At 43.4% G+C, this 16,528-nt stretch overlaps 1 non-coding gene across 1 annotated transcript; it reads left to right on the forward strand.

The window, feature by feature from the left end:
• The first annotated feature begins 15,769 nt into the window (after nucleotides 1–15,769).
• trnaw-cca (transfer RNA tryptophan (anticodon CCA)) lies at nucleotides 15,770–15,841 on the forward strand. The gene has a single exon. It is a non-coding gene; the product is annotated as a tRNA-Trp (tRNA).
• Nucleotides 15,842–16,528: the final 687 nt, after the last annotated feature.

Consider the following 16,528-nt stretch of genomic DNA (forward strand, 5'->3'; position numbering starts at 1 on the left):
TACCTCAAATTTTTCTGTGTTGAACTTCATTTGCTAATTATATGCCATTCTGCAAGTTTATTAATGTCCCCCTGTAATTTATTGCAGTCCTCCTCAGTATTGACTATTCCCCCAATGTGGTGTAATCTGCAAATTTAGAAATTGTGTTTTTGATTCCAAAGTCTAAATCGTTAACATAAATTGTGATTTAAAAACTAACATTAAAACACTCTGCCTAAACACACGCAGCATTCGAAATAAAGTAAATGAGTTTTCGGCACAAATCATTACAAATGGGTATGATTTGGTGGCCATTACAGAAACTTGGTTGCAGGGGGGCCAAGACTGGGAATTAAACATACAGGGGTATTTGACAATTCAGAAAGATAGACAAGAAGGGAAAGGAGGTGGGGTAGCTCTGTTAATAAAGGATGATATCAGGGCAGTTGTGAGAGATGATATTGGCTCTAATGAACAAAATGTTGAATCATTGTGGGTGGAGATTAGAGATCGTAAGGGGAAAAAGTCACTGGTGGGCGTAGTTTATAGGCCCCCAAATAATAACTTCGCGGTGGGGCGGGCAATAATCAAGGGAATAATGGAGGCATGTGAAAAAGGAATGGCAATAATCATGGGGGATTTTAACCTACATATCGATTGGTCAAATCAAATCGCACGGGGTAGCCTTGAGGAGGAATTCATAGAATGCATATGGGATTGTTTCTTAGAACAGTATGTTACAGAACCTACAAGGGAGCAAGCTATCTTGGATCTGGTCCTGTGTAATGAGACAGGAATAATAAACGATCTCCTAGTAAAAGATCCTCTCAGAATGAGTGATCACAGTATGGTTGAATTTGTAATACAGATTGAGGGCGAGTGTCTCAAACGAGCATACTATGCTTAAACAAAGGGGACTACAGTGGGATGAGGGCAGAATTGGCTAAAGTAGACTGGAAACACAGACTAGACGGTGGCACAATTGAGGAACAGTGGAGGACTTTTAAGGAGCTCTTTCATAGTGCTCAACAAAAATATATTCCAGTGAAAAAGAAGGGCGGTAAGAGAAGGGATAACCAGCCGTGGATAACCAAGGATATAAAGGAGAGTATCAAATTAAAAACCAATGCGTATAAGGTGGTCAAGGTTAGTGGGAAACTAGAAGATTGGGAAAATTTTAAACGACAGCAAAGAATGACTAAGAAAGCAATAAAGAAAGGAAAGATAGATTACGAAAGTAAACTTGCGCAAAACATAAAAACAGATAGTAAAAGCTTTTACAGATATATAAAACGGAAAAGAGTGACTAAAGTAAATGTTGGTCCCTTAGAAGATGAGAAGGGGGATTTAACAATGGGAAATGTGGAAATGGCTGAGATCTTAAACAATTATTTTGCTTCGGTATTCACAGTGGAAGACACAAAAACCATGCCAAAAATTGCTGGTCACGGGAATGTGGGAAGGGAGGACCTTGAGATAATCACTGTCACTAGGGGGTAGTGCTGGACAGGCTAATGGGACTCAAGGTAGACAAGTCGCCATGTCCTGATGAAATGCATCCCAGGGTATTAAAAGAGATGGCGGAAGTTATAGCAGATGCATTCGTTATAATCTACCAAAATTCTCAGACAAAAGACAGGTAACTATCGGCCGGTTAGTTTAACATCTGTAGTGGGGAAAATGCTTGAAACGATCATTAAGGAAGAAATAGCGGGACATCTAGATAGGAATAGTGCAATCAAGCAGACGCAACATGGATTCATGAAGGGGAAATCATGTTTAACTAATTTACTGGAATTCTTTGAGGATATAACGAGCATGGTGGATGGAGGTTACCGATGGATGTGGTGTATTTAGATTTCCAAAAGGCATTCGATAAGGTGCCACACAAAAGATTACTGCAGAAGATAAAGGTACAGAGGAAATGTATTAGCATGGATAGAGAATTGGCTGGCTAACAGAAAGCAGGGAGTCGGGATAAATGGGTCCTTTTCAGGTTGGAAATCGGTGGTTAGTGGTGTGCCACAGGGATCGGTGCTGGGACCACAACTGTTTACAATATACACAGATGACCTGGAAGAGGGGACAGAGTGTAGTGTAACAAAATTTGCAGATGACACAAAGATTAGTGGGAAAGCGGGTTGTGTAGAGGACAGAGAGGCTGCAAAGAGATTTAGATAGGTTAAACGAATGGGCTAAGGTTTGGCAGATGGAATACAATGTCGGAAAATGTGAGGTCATCCACCTTGGAAAAAAAACAGTAAAAGGGAATATTATTTGAATGGGGAGAAATTACAACATGCTGTGGTGCAGAGGGACCTGGGGTCCTTGTGCATGAATCCCAAAAAGTTAGTTTGCAGGTGCAGCAGGTAATCAGGAAGGCGAATGGAATGTTGGCCTTCATTGCGAGAGGGATGGAGTACAAAAGCAGGGAGGTCCTACTGCAACTGTACAGGGTATTGGTGAGGCCGCACCTGGAGTACTGCGTGCAGTTTTGGTCACCTTACTTAAGGAAGGATATACTAGCTTTGGAGGGTTGCAGAGACGATTCACTTGGCTGATTCCGGAGATGAGGGGGTTACCTTATGATGATAGATTGAGTAGACTGGGTCTTTACTCGTTGGAGTTCAGATGGATGAGGGGTGATCTTATAGAAACATTTAAAATAATGAAAGGGATAGACAAGATAGAGGCAGAGAGGTTGTTTCCACTGGTCGGGGAGACTAGAACTAGGGGGCACAGCCTCAAAATATGGGGGAGCCAATTTAAAATAGAGTTGAGAAGGAATTTCTTCTCCCAAAGAGTTGTAAATCTGTGGAATACTCTGCCCAAGGAAGCAGTTGAGGCTAGCTCATTGAATGTATTCAAATCACAAATAGATAGATTTTTAACCAATAAGGGAATTAAGGGTTACGGGGAGCGGGCGGGTAAGTGGAGCTGAGTCCACGACCAGATCAGCCATGATCTTGTTGAATGGCGGAGCAGGCTTGAGGGGCTAGATGGCCTACTCCTGTTCCTAATTCTTATGTTCTTATGTCCAACAGAGGTCCCAGCACTGATCCTTGTGGAACACCACTACCCACCTTCTGCCACTGTGAATAGCTGCCCTTTACCCCTACTCTCTGCTTTCTGTCTTGAAGCCAGCTTGTGATCCATTCTGCTACTTGTCCCCTGACTCTGCATTCTCTGACCTTGTTCATCAGTCTATTATGGAGCACCTTATTGAAGGCCTTTTAAAAATCTAGATATATTACATCTACTACACACCACTGTCTACTCTCTCTGTTACCTCTCCAAAACATTCAATGAGGTTGGTCAAACAAGACTTTCCCTTTTGAAATCCATGCTGATTATTCATTATTATATTTTTGGTTTCTGGATGTTCAATTTTCTCCTTTAGCAGGGATTCCATTACTTTTCCTAAGCTGACTGGACTATAATTCCCTGGACATGTTCTATCATCCTCCTTAAATATAGGTATTAAGCTAGCTATCCACCAGTCCTCTGGCACTACACCTTTTTCTAACGAATTGTTAATGCCTCTGCAATCTCTTCCCTAGATTATTTTAAAATATGGATGTAATATATCCAGACGAGGGGTTTTATCCTTTGAGTTTGATTCGTTTATTTAATATACCCTCTCTTTTTATTTTAAATGCACTTATCTCATTACTAATCTCAAATTCCAATGTCATGTCCACCTGTTCTAACTCCTTGGTAATTACAGAGGCAAAATAATGATTTAATATTTCTGCCGTCTCTCTACCGTTACCCATGGTATTATCCTGTCTATCCCCTCATGACCCTATTCCATCCTAATCTTCCTTCTTTATTGATGTGCCTGTAAAATATGTTAATATTTTGTTTTATGTTCCTTGATAATTTAATTTCATACTTCCTCTTTGCCTTCCTAGTTGCATTTTTTTTACTTCTCTCCTAATCTTTTTGTATTCACCTTTATCATGCACTCCCCTGCTGTCTATGTACTTAATGTATGACTCTTTCCTTACACTCAATTGTTCCCTTATGGCTTTATTCATCCATGGAGTCTCATTAGTGTTTAGTTTGTTCTTTAGCGGAATATATTGTTCCTGCACTCTGTTGAACACTGTTTTGAAATGTTTCCCATTGCTGTTCTACATCGTTGTTTGCCAATATTGTTAACCATTTAATTTTCCCCAAGTTCTATTCTCAGCCCCTCAAAATAAGCTTTTCTCCACTCTATTACCCTGGTTTTCATCATATTTATGTCCTTCTCAATTATCATCTTATGGTTTATTGCCTAGATGTTCCTGTATTTTTACTTCTCTTATCTGCTCTGGTTCATTCCCCATTACTAGATCCAATAACGAATTCTTCCTTGTTGAGCTTTTTATATATTGGGTTCGAAAGGAGCCCTGTATACATTGTAGGAACTCTATTCCCTTATCCCCTTTACCTAACTCTTCCATCCAATTAATATCAGGGTAATTGAAATCCCCCATGATTACTATTCTATGTTTTTTTTTTACTCATTTCCCCAATGTGTCTGCATATTTCTTCCTCCACCTCCCTTCCACGATTAGGTGGTCTGTAGACTACACGTATTAGTGTTTATATCAGGTACGGTCCCGAGATGGGTTCACGGTGCCTGACCCATGTTGCGCTGTATTTCCAAGAATCACGGAGGTCATTGAGCAGCAGAGCACCCTGTTAGAGTCACTTTCTGAGCAACAGTTACACCTTGCTCCTTAAAAACATCTCTGTTCACTACTTGAACTCACTAAGAATCTGAAGAGGTTCCTCAACCGATTCTAAACATACCAAAAAAGTAATTAAGTGCCTGGTAACACAAGGGAATTGGATAAATACGTGAAAAAGAAACATTTGCAGGGTTATGGGAAAGAGCAGGGAAGTGGGACTAATTGGATCGCTCTTGCAAAGAGCCGGCACAGGCACGACGGGCCGAATGGCCTCCTTGTGCTCTGCATGATTCTAGGATTTTCTCAGTAACAGCACCAATCTGTTTACATGAAGGGCCAATAATGAGTGCACAAACCCAGTTTCCTTTAGTACTGAAAACAGGCCTTTTGCATCAATGCACATCAGCAATGCGACCGAGTGCCAGGTAATTATGTAGGAATATTAATTCTTACTCAGTTCAGCTCAAGACCTTGGGAAAGCTTTGTGTAGTGCCTTATGTCTCAGAAATGCCCTTAAGTACTTTAAATACAATGAATTACTTTGTTGTGTAGAAGCAATTTGTGCACAGAAAGATCCTGCACACAGCCACAAGATGAATGAGCAACAGCCTGCTTTGGGGCGTATTAGCTGAAGGAGAAATGCTGACCATCACACCCAGCAAAATCCCGATTTGTCTCCAAAAAGTGCCATGGATTTGTAGTGTGCACTTGAACAGGCTTTGGTTTAACATCTCCTCTGAAGGATGATATAGGTGGCAATGAGCACTGGAGTGCCAGTCAGATTAGAAGCTCAAACACCGGGTACACAGCTCAAACCATAACCGTGTGACTTCGAAGCAGAATTATGACCATCTGAGCTAAATGAATACGCTCAATATCAAAATGATGCCATCTCAGCCATCCCCTCCAACGCTGGGAGCATGTGAGCGAAACACTCACTTCCTTTACCCGAAACGGGAATCTGAGTTCTCATCAGCTTCCTGCTGTCTGCGAAGGAAAGGGCTATCCGGGCCAGTGTTTTATTTTTGAAAGATTCCTTTTTCCTCTCTTTTCAGAAAGGAGAAGGCAATAAAATGTTCTGTTCTCATGTGATCTCATGTAAGATTCGGCGAAAACACCAATGTGAACTTTTGGACATACAAGTTTTGAACTTTGCTGGGACATATTCACTGTATAGCAGAAAAGCTGACCTGCAGCAGGTACAAACATGTTTAAGTTGAATACACATCAACTGGGTGGGAATGAGAATGGTGAATGCAGGCACATCATGGTTAATGGGTGCCTTTTGTCATGGTTTGGGAACCCATCAGTGAGGCATTAAGTAAAGTGGCCAGGGTTTCAGGCCATCGAAAGACAAAGGGAAGCTATTCTGACCACAGACTCATCGGAGCCACTCATGGAGGGACAGCCCAGTTGACAAAGGAGCAGGCAAAGACTTGACTTTTTCTTTTCAGTTGGACAGCCTCAGGCGAGAAGGACAGGTGGATTTTAAGCAGTCTTGCAGGTATAAGAACGGCAGTGGGAAGCCACCTCTCTTTCCCCTCCTCTACGCCTGCTTGCAACGCACAAAGACAGAGAGAAGAAACCGCCATCTACGAGCCAAGAGAGCCTTGCTACTTCGACTGGGAGGCTGATCCTGAGACTGGACTTGAATACCACAGTTTGGTACGGAGCCAGAAGATACGCCACATCGGGAGAAGCAGCGAGTAAGCCAGAGGGGCAATTGGTGAGCCCAGCCCACGCATCTTTAAGACCACCGCATAGTGTGAAAGGATGTCGTGTGTCCCAACCAAGCTTTATGGGTTTTCTGGGGAGGTGTTTTAGATGTGGGTACTTCGTGTTAGGGGCCTGTTTAGACAGACCACACTGTGTATTGTACTGCATGCGTTTGTTTTACACACCAGGTTGTGTGTGGTTTTACTAGGTGCAGGTGTGTGTGTTTTAACTTTTAATAAAGTATTGCCGGTTGAGACCGAGGTATCTGTCCGTGACTCATTCATCTGTTCCGTACAGTAATGATTTCCAGCGTTAGAACCATTGTAAAGTGGGGATGTTTCAAAAACACCTAAGAGAAACCACTCACACTCAACATGGAGATTATTAATTTGATCAAAACCGGCAACAGCTCATTTCAAATGTAACAGATGAGAATCCAACCACAAATGGACATCGAGAGCTTCGCTAACTGAGATTATGATACAATTCGAGATCGGCTTTTCTGGACTTTCGATCGTCTTTCTGACGTCACAAATCCGGAAATACCCGAGCCCAGGGTCAGGTATTTCCGGATTTCGGAATGTCAGAAAGGGGGGTGGGGGGATCCTCGTCGAGGAGCTGTTCGGGCCACCAGCCCCATCGATGAGAAGGTGTTCGGTTGGGCGGGTGAGGAGACCTTGAGGTAAGGTGAGCGGCGGCGAGGCCAGGCCAGAGGTCGGCAGGGCAGGGCCCCGAGGTTGGCGGGGTGGTGGTTCTGAATTTCGGAACATTTTACGGATTCCGGACAACCCTGCCACCGATCGGTCCGGAGTCTAGATTCCAGAACACTCCGGATTTTCGACACTGCACCGGTACAATTCGACATCGAGAGCTTCACTAACTGAGATGATGATACAATTCGAGAAGTGTTGATTCTGAAAGCAACAGCTGACGTTTAGGAACTATCTCCAATCGTCACACTTACTCAAATAGTTGCAAACATAACAAATGGAAGCTGCATTCTACATTTTTTGATGAATTATCTGTCAGAAGGCAAAGCATTTTCTATCTCCAAAATATTAACTTAATTTGTGACAAGAAAAATGTAAAAGAAAGTATTTTAATAAATCTAAAATATAATATGTAACATTAATATTTTGACACAGAAAGATAGATTTGATAGTTAACTGATGATCACTGCTTTAAAGGCCAGCTGTTTTATTTTAGAACTCGGCGCCTCCACATGGACAGTCTTTGAGACCATCAGCTGCACACGGTCTGTGCCAAACGGCCGGCTCCGCCCCGCTCTCAAGCGAGCCATGCAACCAATGCCAATCTTTAGCAGGACTGTCTAATCAATATTACTGAATCTTTGCCCAACAGGTCCTGTTATTGCGAGAAGTCACGCTCAACTGTTTAGTAAACTTTCAGAGATAGAATCATCGAATGTCCTAGGGGGAGTGTTTGCTAGTGCTGTTGGGGAGGAGTTAAACTAATATTGCAGGGGGATGGGAACCTATGCAGGGAGACAGAGGGAGACAAAAATGAGGCAAAAGCAAAAGACAGAAAGGAGATGAGGAAAAGTGGAGGGCAGAGAAACCCAAGGCAAAGAACAAAAAGGGCCACTGTACAGCAAAATTCTAAAAGGACAAAGGGTGTTAAAAAAGCAAGCCTGAAGGCTTTGTGTCTTAATGCAAGGAGTATCCGCAATAAGGTGGATGAATTAACTGTGCAAATAGATGTTAACAAATATGATGTGATTGGGATTACGGAGACGTGGCTCCAGGATGATCAGGGCTGGGAACTCAACATCCAGGTGTATTCAACATTCAGTAAGGATAGAATAAAAGGAAAAGGAGGTGGGGTAGCATTGCTGGTTAAAGAGGAGATTAATGCAATAGTTAGGAAAGACATTAGCTTGGATGATGTGGAATTTATATGGGTAGAGCTGCAGAACACTAAAGGGTAAATCGTTAGTGGGAGTTGTGTACAGACCTCCAAACAGTAGTAGTGATGTTGGGGAGGGCATCAAATGGAAATTAGGAGTGCATGCAATAAAGGTGCAGCAGTTATAATGGGTGACTTTAATATGCACATAGATTGGGCGAGCCAAACTGGAAGCAATACGGTGGAGGAGGATTTCCTGGAGTGCATAAGGGATGGTTTTCTAGACCAATATGTCGAGGAACCAACTAGGGGGGAGGCTATCTTAGACTGGGTGTTGTGTAATGAGAAAGGATTAATTAGCAATCTCGTTGTGCGAGGCCCCTTGGGGAAGAGTGACCACAATATGGTGGAATTCTGCATTAGGATGGAGAATGAAACAGTTAATTCAGAGACCATGGTCCAGAACTTAAAGAAGGCTAACTTTGAAGGTATGAGGCATGAATTGGCTAAGATAGATTGGCGAATGATACTGAAGGGGTTGACTGTGGATGGGCAATGGCAGACATTTAGAGACCGCATGGATGAATTACAACAATTGTACATTCCTGTCTGGCGTAAAAATAAAAAAGGGAAGGTGGCTCAATCGTGGCTATCTAGGGAAATCAGGGATAGTATTAAAGCCAAGGAAATGGCATACAAATTGGTCAGAAATAGCAGCGAACCTGGGGACTGGGAGAAATTTAGAACTCAGCAGAGGAGGACAAAGGGTTTGATTAGGGCAGGGAAAATGGAGTACGAGAAGAAGCTTGCAGGGAACATTAAGGCGGATTGCAAAAGTTTCTATAGGTATGTAAAGAGAAAAAGGTTAGTAAAGACAAATGTAGGTCCCCTGCAGTCAGAATCAGGGGAAGTCATAACGGGGAACAAAGAAATGGCAGACCAATTGAACAAGTACTTTAGTTCAGTATTCACTAAGGAGGACACAAACAACCTTCCGGATATAAAAGGGGTCGGAGGGTCTAGTAAGGAGGAGGAACTGAAGGAAATCTTTATTAGTCGGGAAATTGTGTTGGGGAAATTGATGGGATTGAAGGCCGATAAATCCCCAGGGCCTGATGGACTGCATCCCAGAGTACTTAAGGAGGTGGCCTTGGAAATAGTGGATGCATTGACAGTCATTTTCCAACATTCCATTGACTCTGGATCAGTTCCTATGGAGTGGAGGGTAGCCAATGTAACCCCACTTTTTAAAAAAGGAGGGAGAGAGAAAACAGGGAATTATAGACCGGTCAGCCTGACCTCAGTAGTGGGTAAAATGATGGAATCAATTATTAAGGATGTCATAGCAGCGCATTTGGAAAATGGTGACATGATAGGTCCAAAGTCAGCATGAATTTGTGAAAGGGAGATCATGCTTGACAAATCTTCTGGAATTTTTTGAGGATGTTTCCAATAAAGTGGACAAAGGAGTACCAGTTGATGTGGTATATTTGGACTTTCAGAAGGCTTTCGACAGGGTCCCACACAGGAGATTAATGTGCAAAGTTAAAGCACATGGGATTGGGGGTATTGTGCTGACGTGGATTGAGAACTGGTTGTCAGACAGGAAGCAAAGAGTAGGAGTAAATGGGGACTTTTCGGAATGGCAGGCAGTGACTAGTGGGGTACCGCAGGGTTCTGTGCTGGGGCCCCAGTTGTTTACATTGTACATTAATGATTTAGACGAGGGGATTAAATGTAGTATCTCCAAATTTGCGGATGACACTAAGTTGGGTGGCAGTGTGAGCTGCGAGGAGGATGCTATGAGGCTGCAGAGTGACTTGGATAGGTTAGGTGAGTGGGCAAATGCGTGGCAGATGAAGTATAATGTGGATAAATGTGAGGTTATCCACTTTAGTGGTAAAAACAGAGAGACAGACTATAATCTGAATGGTGACAGATTAGGAAAAGGGAAGGTGCAACGAGACCTGGGTGTCGTGGTACATCAGTCATTGAAGGTTGGCATGCAGGTACAGCAGGCGGTTAAGAAAGCAAATGGCATGTTGGCCTTCATTGCGAGGGGATTTGACTACAGGGGCAGGGAGGTGTTGCTACAGTTGTACAGGGCCTTGGTGAGGCCACACCTGGAGTATTGTGTACAGTTTTGGTCTCCTAACTTGAGGAAGGACTTTCTTGCTATTGAGGGAGTGCAGCGAAGATTCACCAGACTGATTCCCGGGATGGTGGGACTGACCTATCAAGAAAGACTGGATCAACTGGGCTTGTATTCACTGGAGTTCAGAAGAGTGAGAGGGGACCTCATAGAAACGTTTAAAATTCTGACGGGTTTGGACAGGTTGAATGCAGGAAGAATGTTCCCAATTTTGGGGAAGTCCAGAATCAGGGGTCACAGTCTAAGGATAAGGGGTAAGCCATTTAGGACCGAGATAAGGAGAAACTTCTTCACCCAGAGAGTGGTGAACCTGTGGAATTCTCTACCACAGAATGTAGTTGAGGCCAATTCACTAAATATATTCAAAAGGGAGTTAGATGAAGTCCTTACTACTCGGGGGATCAAGAGGTATGGCGTGAAAGCAGGAAGGGGGTACTGAAGTTTCATGTTTAGCCATGAACTCATTGAATGACGGTGCAGGCTAGAAGGGCTGAATGGCCTGCTCCTGCACCTATTTTCTATGTTTCTATGAATGATACAGCACCGAACGAGGCCATTCGGCCCATCCAGCCTGTGCCGGCTCGGTGAAACAGCTCTCCAATTAGTCCCACTCCCCCCGCTCTTTCCCCACAGCCCGGCACATTTCTCATTTTTATGTATTTATCCAATTCCCTTTTGAAAGTTACTACTGAATCTGCTTCCACCGCCCTTTCAGGAAGAACATTCCAGATCATGACGACTCGCTGCGTTAAAAAACCTTCTCATATTCTTTTGCCAATTACCTTAAATCTGTGTCATAGAATCATAGAACTTTACAGCACAGGAGGCCGCATTCGGCCCATCGTGTCTGTGCCGGCCCACCAAGAGCTACCCAGCCTAACCCCACGTTGCAGCTCGAGGTCCGTAGCCCTGCAGGTTACGGCACTTCAGGTGCACATCCAAGTACTTTTAAATGCAATGAGGGTTTCTGCCCTTCCCACCTTTTGAGGCAGTGAGTTCCAGTGTCCTCTGGTTATTGACCCTTCTGCCACTGGAAACAGTTTCTCCTTATTTACTCCATCAAAACCCTTCACAATTTTGAACACCTCTACCAAATCTCCTCTTATCCTGCTCTGCTGCAAGGAGAGCAATCGCAGCTTCACCCGTCTCTCCACATAACCAAAGTTTTTCATCCCTAGTATAATTTTAATAAATCTCCTCTGCACCCTCTCCATGGCCTTTACATCCTTCCCAGAACTGGCAACAATTCTCCAACTGGGGCCTAACCAGTATTGTATAAAGGTTTTGCATAACTTCCTTGTTTTTGTACTCGCTTCCTCAGTTGATAAAGCCAAAGATCCTGTATGGTTTAAAAAAAAGCTTCTCAACTTTGTCCTGTCACCTTCAAATATTTGTGTAAATACCCCAGAGTCCCTGCACCCTGTTAAATTGTTCCATTTAGTTTATATTGTCTCTCCTCATTCTTCCTCCCTGAATGCATCACCTCCCAGAGATCTATAAACTCTTCAGGACGATGAAAGCTGCTCATTTCCTCAATCACAACCTCATTTCTTGCACCTGCTAACAGCCTTGCCACAATCATTGACAGCTTTATGCACCTGCCCTATGCTAACTTGAGCCAACTTTTGCAAATAATTAAATTTTATGGCTTTTTAGCAGCAATAATTTGTTTCACAACCTGAGAAATGTAATACAAACCACACAGTTACAGAAGCATCACTACTGCACCCTCGCTGTTAAAATGCCCTTCAGACCATAAAAGGACGATCCCTGCTTGAATGTTTATTTAACAGAGAACTACAGATGAGTTTCAAAAGTGGACATGAATTCTAGAACTCAAATTATGATTATGAATCATAACTGTGCACAAGCCTGCTGGTTGCAGTATAGGGAGCAGCACTGTGCAGTTTGGTTAGCAGATCCTGGTCCCACTCGAGCCTGAAAACTATTCACACAAGTCTGTCTGGCTCTTTGCTCCCTCTCCTGCTGCAGTTTGTACAGCACGGAAGGCCATGTATATTGACAAGGGGCGTGTGGCACAAACATGAATAAATAAGACAATAGGAAAATGAACGATCCATTTAAAGCAGAAAATAGTTAACAAGGAAAGAAGTCGAGGGAATAGAAGAGGAAGAAAATTTTCAAAAAGCAAAGCACATATTATATAACCAGCTCCTGAATCACATTATGCATTTTAAATGAGAGAAGCTTTAGGTGTAGAAAGTGCTTTCAAAAAGAACTGATGTGTGTGGAAGCAATGTCTGTTATATCTGCTTTCATAAAGAGAATGCATGGTAGGGAATTGGGACATTCAATGCAAGGTACTCACAGCAGCAAGAAACAAAAACTGACAGGAAGAAGCTTTACTCAGACCCTAACTGGCAAATTCTATTATTTATACACCTCGATCCACACTCAGCAATAAAACCTTCCCACCAGCCTCCTATACAAGCTGAGCTTGTCTTTGCTACATCGATTTCTCTAACAGTTCCCATAGCAGTTTAAAATCATAAAGCGGCTTTCTGGGTTATAAACAAGATTCACACTGACAGTAAAATAAAAAAAAAGCAAATGTTGGGAATAGTCTGATTTTCCCCTTAAGAAAATATTAGACAAATTAAGGCTTTTGGGGTAACTGCCAGCTCTCCAATTATGACACTTGAAACCCACCTTTCAACCTGTTCCTTTCCCTCTGTATTTCTAGCATTTTCTGCACACGACCAGCGCTTTACTGACAACCCAGCGAGTGTCCCCAGCACAAAGCACTCACACACCCAGGGTACGAGTAATGATTAGCCCAACAACAGTTTTATCACCAACAGGCCCTTACAGAGCAGTGATCAGTCCACACAGGGACAGCAGAGAAATCGACAAATGAACAGCTCCACAACTGGCAAGTGGTGCACACAGTTCCAAACCGGAACATGGGCTCCACAAAGTCAGCAGATTGTGTGTGTCAGTTTTTATGTTCCCAGCAAGCTTCTTCTCATATTCTATTTTCCCCCTCCTAATTAAATCCTTTGTCCTCCTCTGCTGAATTATAAAATTCTCCCAGTCTTCAAGTTTGCTGCTTTTTCTGGCCAATTTATATGTCTCTTCCTTGGATTTAACACTATCCTTAATTTCCCTTGTTAGCCACGGTTGAGTCACCTTCCCTGTTTTATTTTTACTCCAGACAGGGATATACAATTGTTGAAGTTCATCCATGTGATCTTTAAATGTTTGCCATTGCCTATCCACCGTCAACCCTTTAAGTATCACTCGCCTGTCTACGTCTCATATCATCGAAGTTACCTTTCCTTAAGTTCAGGACCCTAGTCTCTGAATTAACTATCACTCTCCATCTTAATAAAGAATTCTATCATATTATGGTCACTCTTCCCCAAGGGGCCTCGCACAAGATTGCTAATTAGTCCTCTCTCATTACACAACACCCAGTCTAGGATGGCCAGCCCTCTAGTTGGTTCCTCGACATATTGGTCCAGAAAACCATCCCTAATACACTCCAGGAAATCCTCCTCCACCGCATTACTACCAGTTTGGTTAGCCCAATCAATATGTAGATTAAAGTCGCCCATGATAACTGCTGTACCTTTATTGCACACATCCCTAATTTCTTGTTTGATGCCGTCCCCAACCTCACTACTACTGTTTGGTGGTCTGCACACAACTCCCACTAGCGTTTTCTGACCTTTGGTATTCCATAGCTCCACCCATACCAATTCCACATCATCCAAGCTATTGTCCTTACTTACTATTGCGTTAATTTCCTCTTTAACCAGCAACGCCACCCCACCTCCTTTTCCTTTCTGTCTATCCTTCCTGAATGTTGAATACCCCTGGATGTAGAGTTCCCAGCCTTGGTCACCTTGGTCATCATATCCAATAACAGCTATCTGCGCAGTTAATTCATCCACCTTATTACGAATACAGCAAACTTGGCTATATTACACTTGGTCGCTTCATCCAAGTCATTAATATAAATTGTAAATAGTTGAGGCCCCAGCACCGATCCCTGTGGCACTAGTTACCGTTTGCCAAACCGGAAAATGACTCATATATCCCGACTCTCTGTTTTCTGTTAGTTAGCCAATCCACTATCTATGCTAATATATTACCCCCAATTCCGTGAACTTGCAATCACATCTCTGTAATGGCCATCAGATCATACCCATTTATATCTAGTTGTGCCGTCAACTCATCTATTTTGTTACGAGTGCTGCATGCATTCAGATAAAGAGCTTTTAATTTTTTTTTACCATTTATCCCTGCTTTGACCCTACTTTCTGATTCACCTTTATGTTTATCCATTCTGTCCCTTCCTGTCACGCTCTGGTTTACATTCCCCCCGGTGCTACCCTGCTCTATTGCCGCCGCCTTCTTGCTCTTTGACTATTTAAATTTTCGCTCACCTGAACCCCCGTCCCACTAATTAGTTTAAAGCCCTCTCTACAGCCCGAGTTATTCAATTCGCCAGGACCCTAGTCCCAGCAGGTTCCAAGTGGAGTCCGTCCCGACGGAACAGCTGCATCTTACCCCAGTACTGGTGCCAGTGCCCCAAGAACCAAAACCCATTTCTCCCACACCAGTCTTTGAGCCACGCAGTCATCTCTCTGATCTTATTTACCCTATGCAAATTTGCTCTTGGCTCAGGTAGTATTCCAGAAAAGACCTTTGTGGTTCTGCTTTTTTAAAACTTAGCCCCTAGCTGCTCATACTCCCTCAGCAGAACCTCATTCTTTGTCCTATCGATGTGGTTGGTACCCACATGGACCACGACAACTAGATCCTCCCCCTCCCATTCCAAGTTCCTCTCCAGCCTTGAGAAGATGTCCTTAACCCTGGCACCGGGCAGGCAACACAGCCTTCGGGACTCACGCTCTTGGCTGCAGAGAACAGTATCTATTCCTTCTCAACTCGGTTTTAAATTGGCTCCCCTGTATTTTGAGGCTGTGCCCCCTAGTTCTAGCCTCCCCTACTAGTGGAAACAACCTCTCTGCCTCTATCTTGTCTATCCCTTTCATGATTTTAAATGTTTCTACAAGATCACCCCTTATCCTTCTGAACGCCAACGAGTAAAGACCCAGTCTACTCAATCTATCATCATAAGGTAACCCCCTCATCTCCGGAATCAGCCTAGTGAATCGTCTCTGTACCCCCTCCAAAGCCAGTATATCCTTCCTTAAGTAAGGTGACCAAAACTGCACGCAGTACTCCAGGTGTGACCTTACCAATACCCTATACAGTTGCAGCAGGACCGCCCTGCTTTTGTACTCCATCCCTCTCGCAATGAAGGCCAACATTCCATTCGCCTTCCTGATTACCTGCTGCACCTGCAAACTAACTTTTTTGGGGGATTCATGCACAAGGAGTAGGCCTCGTGGAGCAGCGGTAGCACGTCTGACTCCAGATCAGAAGGTTGCGTGTTCAAATTACGTCGGGGTCATTGTTCTTCCAAAATTAATATTTTCTTTGTTGTCTCACAATAACCAAACCCTTGCTCCAAGGTCTGTCTCACTGTTTCCCCGGTGTCAGGCAGAGATACGCCTGCTTCCCTCATTTATTACCCCCTTTTATAGGGGGCACTTGGAGAAAAATATGTTTTTGTGCCAAAAAAAAACAAAAAAATACCACAAAAAAATAAAAAGGCCTGTAAATGTTTGGTGTTTCCCCCAGATCGGGGGGGCACGGTTTAATGTTTTTTGTTTACTCCCAAAAAGAGTTTCATGCACAAGGACCCCCAGGTCCCTCTGCATCACAGCATGTTGTTCCCAAAAGAATTCATGCACAAGGACCCCCAGGTCCCTCTGCATCTCAGCATGTTGTAATTTCTCCCCATTCAAATAATATTCCCTTTTACTGTTTTTTTCCCCCAAGGTGGATGACCTCACACTTTCCGACATTGTATTCCATCTGCCAAACCTTCGCCCATTCGCTTAACCTATCCAAATCTCTTTGCAGCCTCTCTGTGTCCTCTACACAACCCGCTTTCCCACTAATCTTTGTGTCATCTGCAAATTTTGTTACACTACACTCTGTCCCCTCTTCCAGGTCATCTATGTATATTGTAAACAGTTGTGGTCCCAGCACCGATCCCTGTGGCACACCACTAACCACCGATTTCCAACCCGAA

The sequence above is a fragment of the Pristiophorus japonicus genome, chromosome 17 (assembly GCF_044704955.1).
Source record: "Pristiophorus japonicus isolate sPriJap1 chromosome 17, sPriJap1.hap1, whole genome shotgun sequence".
Taxonomy (NCBI): Eukaryota; Metazoa; Chordata; class Chondrichthyes; family Pristiophoridae; genus Pristiophorus; species Pristiophorus japonicus.